The sequence below is a fragment of the Corvus brachyrhynchos genome, unplaced genomic scaffold, assembly GCF_000691975.1.
Source record: "Corvus brachyrhynchos isolate BGI_N302 unplaced genomic scaffold, ASM69197v1 scaffold103, whole genome shotgun sequence".
Taxonomy (NCBI): domain Eukaryota; kingdom Metazoa; phylum Chordata; class Aves; order Passeriformes; family Corvidae; genus Corvus; species Corvus brachyrhynchos.
In genome coordinates, this window is record NW_008237436.1 from 2,333,652 (window position 1) to 2,339,787 (window position 6,136).

Sequence of the window (6,136 nt, forward strand, 5' to 3'; positions counted from 1 at the left end):
GCCTGCCTTCTTTCAAACTTCCAGTAATGAGTTAGCAGGAATTTATTGTCAGAAACGAAACACCATGACTGCCACTGCAGAGTTCCCTACAGAACTGCCATGCACATCGGCCTGGCCGGTTTGAAACTACCATGTGTTGGCAGGGGAAAGAGGCAATGCACTTAAATCACTTCCAATATGCAAGATTTCTAGAAAGAAACCAAAACCTAAACACAGTGAAAGGTCTCCCACTATCAGATTATGATTTGTCACTGCAATATGGAACATGTAAAATGAAGGTTAAAGTATTTGCAAACTCATCATTGATTTGGCTGTTCTTTTTACCAAGTTTCTAAATGCTGGTTTTACAATCTCATAATTTAATAATGAAAAGAGTAAAGAGCAAATACTACATATGACTGTAAAAGACATAGAAGACTAAGCAATATATTTAAGTTGACTTAATTGGAAAAATTTAACTGGATGGTGCTAAGATATTGTAATATACAACTTCTATGAACATTGATTCAAGGAGTGCACAGTTTTGCCTCTGAGCTCCTCCACTGTGGTACAAAACAAGGGCACATGTAGTGAAATGGGATTATTTTCCCTGGGAAGAACTTGAGCTGCTTTCCCCCTACCAGAAGAAGCCAAGGTGGTGAGAGCTGTTGTTAATTCATTAAGGAACTACTACAACACAGCTTGCTTCCAAGGAGACTATAAGCTCTTCTGATTATTTTAACTAGAAAATAAATGAAGTTATTACTATTCCAACTATGATCAAATGAAGTTATTACTATGAAATTATTACTTTGATCTCCTGAAGCTAATAAAGGGGGAAGTAATGTTTTAGTAATTCCTCAAGTACTATCTAGTTATACAAAGTATATCCAAAACAGGATTTTCCAGGCATTCAGAAGTCATTCTAGATATTCTACAGTACTGTACACCTTGCCTAAAAATATGTGTCTGTACATAACTGATTTTTCCCCCTATCATTACACTGCAAAAACACTTCAAAGCAATGAAAGGACTCATAAGAGGCATCTGGTGCCTGGACTTCTGTCACCACCAGCCTGTGTCATGTCACAGAGGTATTCCTGACAGATGTGAGTCCTTTGGGATCTGTATCTCTATCATTCTTCTTCACTGCTGAGTGTCAATACACCAGGTCTGTTCATCATGGACTTGAAGACTGAGAGAGTTGGGGTTGTTCAGCCTGGACAAGAGAAGGCTCTGGGGAGACCTTATAGAACCTTCCAGAACATAAAGGGGGCCTGCAAGAAGGTAGGAGAGAGACTTTTCACAAGGGCATGTAATGATAGAAGAGAAGAGGTAATGGTTTTAAACTGACAGAGTGTAGATTTAGATTAGGTATTAGAAAAAATTCTTCACTGTGAGAGTGGTGAGGCACTGGCACAGGCTGCACAGAGAAGCTGTGAATGCCCCATCCCTTGAGGTCTTCAAGCCCAGGTTGGATGGGGTTTTGATCAACCTAGATCAACACTCTAGAGAAGCTGTCCCTGCCCCTGGCAGGGGCTTTGGAATGAGACGGTCTTTAAGGTCGCTTCCAACCCAAGCCATTCTAGGACTCTATGGTTCTATGATCTTGGCAAGTGTATAACCTCTTCCTTGTCAGGAGCGGTTTCTCTTAATCTTATAATAGCCTAGGCCATTGTTCTGAGTGCTGCTTATGTGGCTGTACATGTCATCACAATGGCACCAAGTATATGCAGATCTGTCATGGATGCTGCCTGGGACCAAGTCCCTTTGCACCCTGCTGGGAGTTACCTGGAAGCATTCCCACAAGCAGCTCTGACAGTTTCATATTTATGTTGTGCAGTGCTTTGGTCTCCAGAAACTAGGACCAGACTTCTGTCTCAGGATTATGTATCACCTTCTCTAATGAGCTGGAAAACACTCCAGAATACAGAGCTCAGAAACTTAGTAGAAACGACTGTACAACAGCCACTGAGGGAGAATTTTCACTCATCACAGCTGCCAGAGGAGCTTTGTGCCAACAGGAGAGGCAATGCAAGGCTGCAGCAAGCCACTAGAAATACACTTGTCAAAGAAATGTTGATAGTTTGCACTGCTACTTCACGAGTCTCAAACCAGATTTGATTTAAATGACCTTTAGGTTTCCATTCACAAACAAAAAGGAATAATCAAATTTAAAGATGCTTTGAGCATGGGTATGGCTTTCAGTTGTCCTGAGGATCTTGCTGAAGGCCTTGGCTGGGCTGGTTTACAGGCAGTCTGTGACTGTAATATTTTTTTTTACATAGGTGCCAATCTTCCTCTTCCCATCAGGTCAGCCAGCCAGTCTGCAGCTGAGCTCCATGGAAATACAGAAAAAGGAGTAAAGCAGTTGCAGTTTAAAAGACCGTAAGTTACTCCTTTTTCTGATGGTGGGTATATGCAGGTTGCATTAATCCAGTTTTTCATGCCAGAATCCCACTTTCCTTAACTTCAGCCCTCAACCCTGCTTTTCAGGCAGTTTTTAAAGTGTGCAGAAGTACCAAGCAAGTACCTTCTCATTTCTCCATATCTGCTAGTTGAACTTTGCTAAGACAGCTTTCCATGAGTGAAAGCACTTTGTGCATGCAGGAGGATACAGCTGTCAGGGATATGACAAAATCGGATTGGTCAGGACTCTTTTCTTTTTATTTTTTAATCCTGTTACATGAAATCATGTTTCAGGTATTATTTCAGTGAACTCCAGAAATCTTAGAAAGACTTAGGCAATCTGTTGGGGGCTTTTTGGTGTGGGGTTTGGGGTTTTTTTCCCTCATGTTCAGGAAATTATCCATTTATCAGCCTATGGGAGTTATAATCCCTTCTTAAGTTGGGAAAATAGTCTTAAAATCCCCTCTCAAGACCAAGAAAGAAAGAGAGTTGCACCTAGAAAATGATTCAATTTTTGAGGCAAGTGGATTTTCACTGACATTTCCCTCTCACCTTTGAGAAAACGCAGCTGAGTGCATAAAATAACAAGTCATCAATGTGTGTTAGGATGTGTGGAATGAAAAATTATGTGGAAGGTAAATGATGCAGGGAAAGTAAAGGCCATATAGCTATCTGGAATGGAGAGGCAATTGTCCATTAGATTCAGCTTCCATCTAACAATCACAGCCCAGATGTCTACAGGCAGGACAGCCACAGGAATGGACTCATACAACTCAAGGGTTCTTAGGAGAAGGTGGGATGATGCTCTGGATAGGTTAGGCCATCTCCACCAGAGTTCCTTCCCTGCTGTGGTGTGCATGGGATGGACCACAACGATAATTTCTAGCACAGTGTGTATAGTTTGCTCTGGATTATTTAGCAACAGGAAATCAGTAAAAGTGAAATAACAAACAGAACCTAACAAAAGCATGCCATCTCTGTCCTGAGGCTTGATCTAGGCACAAAAAATGTAAGCATTAATAAAAGGTTACAAGGTCATTTATTTCTGCTTGTTCTGGTGCTGCCAACAGTTCTTGTCATTTGAAAATGCCTCAGCAGTGTCTTTCAAGGACCTTCCTTATCCCTTTGTTCTCCTCAGGGAATGTATCTATCACTAGACTTTAAAGAGTCTTATATTTTCCCGGTTGGTGTTTGGAAGCACTGCAAAACAGTTTGAAATATGCATCTGTATGTAGAGAGAGTTTATTAGGGGAAAGCAAATTTTGCAATTTGTGACATTAAATTCCTAACACATCATATAAATGTGTTATGTTAAATGTCTGGTTATCTGGGCAGGGTAAAACATGATATTTCTTTTTTTACTCAGTTTATATATGGCAGTACCAACATAAATATGAGATGAGAGCCAAATTTAAAAATTTATTGAACTTTTATTAATGCCTGCTATGTACCTAAATTAATCTTAAGTGTAAATTACTATTCAGGTACCCTTTTTTTCAGTTGAAGTTTATCTAATTTAAGGAGCTCAGGACTTGCCTCTTCACATCTTTTAATATACTGAGTGAGAATCAAGTGTGTGGGTTTCCATCACCTTGATTACCCTTGCCATCAGCAGGAGAAACTGTGCTGCAAGTAATAATAGCAATAATAAGATCATGTCCTTTTTTTTATTCCAGGCAAAACACTGTCAGCTTGCAGAGAAATATAATTATTGCCAATAAGAAGATTAAAGGCTGTTTAGACCACCATCATTTGTAGTCCATGGAGAACCTGAAAGCAAAATATTTTACCAGTAATACCTGCATAATAATGATAAAGATACCAGTAACTTGTTTTCCTGAAATGGTTGTACCTACCCATACCTACAGGCTGTAAATAAAGCTAAGTCTCTCAAAGGAGAACAGATATCAGGCTCATAAGTAAGAATCTCTGCTTTCAATGTGAAAATGTCTGATCTAAGAAGCTTGAAGCCTGAAAAAATAACTGAGAAGATTCCTTCAGCCCTACAGTGCCTCTGAAAATAAAATCTTTACACTGCTGCTCCGTCAAAGCAAAATAGTGGATCTGAAGATGAACTAAAGAATTGGGTCTGAGTTACTGACCTCTTTCTTGAAAATAATTCTCTAACCAAGGGTTATTAGGATCATCAGTTGCATTCAGACATTACTCAGTGGTAAGCAGAATGCAGCCTTGCGGGCTTGCAGTGCTTCCAAGAACTGTAGAATCATAGAACGATGCAACTTTTTAGGCCGGATAAGATCTTTGTTAACACAGCGCTGCCAAGTCCACCACTAAACTATGTCCCTCAGTGCCACATCTACAAGACTTTTAAATACCTGCAGGGGTGGTGGCTCAACCACTTCCAAGGGCAGCCTGTCCCAATGCTTGACAAGCCTTTCAGTGAAGAAATTTTTCCATCTGAAGGACAATATATTTTAATTGCCTTTATTTTTAGCTTATTTTTCAAATCTATTAAAAATTCAGTTAGCTTAGGGTTGAATATAACTTGACTTTTGGATTTTTAAGAACCTCAGAAACCTCAAAAACCACCAAAAAACAATCAAACAAAAAAACCGCCCCAAAACCACACCAAATTCAAACTTGAACCTCTGGAACAGAAAACCTCCAGACACCAACACAGGCTGGGGATCAATAGCTGAAAAACATCTTTCCAGAGAAGGACGTGGTGGCTTTAGTGGACAGGATGACCAAAAGCCAGCAGTACACCCCTGTGTCAAAGAAGGCCAGCTCTAACAGCTGCTCTCCCATTTATTTGATTAACTTCTGTTCTGGACTTTACTCTTCAACTTCTTTAAATTGGGATAGTACCATTTGATTGTAAACCTGGGTGATTACAGTGAAGGCAGACTATCCAGGCTTTTTTCTTCCCTTTTCCTTTGAATGCTGAAGACTTTCACACACCAGTTACTTGTTTGAAGGAAGACTCTGACATTTCCATGAGCTGATCAGAATATGCATAAGAAGACTCAGAGGATTTTCTTCCCTTTACAAAAGTTTAAGTGACACAGTCACATTGGGGTGTTTTATCCCAGGGAACAGAAAAGAGTACCTGAAGAAGTAGTTTATTGCTTATACTCTGAATATTGTAATAATTGCTGTCTGTTTGAAAACAATCAGATGAATTCTTGCTGGTTTTGGGTGAAGCCAGTCATAAATTATCTACATTTTCTCCTTTATTCAGTTAATCTTTCTACATAATTAAAAATTCTTTCCCATCCAAAGGGAAGTCTGCATTCCAGCTGAGTGTAAGTCTCCTAGAGGGAAAAGTTTTTTTTCTTATTGCTGGTTTTTAGTCATCCCCTGCTGATATCCTGTCGTCCAGTCAAAACAGAATGAATTTGCAAGAAGCTTTCAGCAGCAAAAAAGTCTCTGAAGCTTTGCTGTAAAATAATACATGCAATGTACTGGAAAACAATTGAGCTCACAGTGCTGGAATATAAAATCCTAGTAACAAGCACTAATCAGTTTGACACACCAAGCCCAATATTAATTTGAAACAATTTCATGTAGTTCTTGGGCATTGTCAAAATGGGAAGTGGATGTAATAAAGACACTAAAACAATTAACTTATAAAAGTGTATTGAGTGAAGTAAATAATCACATAGAAGTTTTAACTGATTGATAAATATGTGGTCAGATTTCACCTTACAGTGCTGAAAGCCTTGTCTGTTTTGCCTGAGAATATTGTGACATGCCTAAGAGCAATCAGGCATGATGACTAAGAGCA

The 6,136-nt window shown here is 39.4% G+C and overlaps 1 long non-coding RNA gene across 1 annotated transcript in view; it reads right to left on the bottom strand.

The window, feature by feature from the left end:
- Window positions 1–5,458, bottom strand: part of LOC108445993 — a 17,943-nt gene extending 12,485 nt beyond the window's left edge. Inside the window, exon 1 of the long non-coding RNA XR_001861090.1 lies at window positions 4,725–5,458. This is a non-coding gene — a long non-coding RNA (uncharacterized LOC108445993). The remainder of the gene's footprint in view (window positions 1–4,724) is intronic.
- Between the last annotated feature and the right edge of the window lie 678 nt (window positions 5,459–6,136).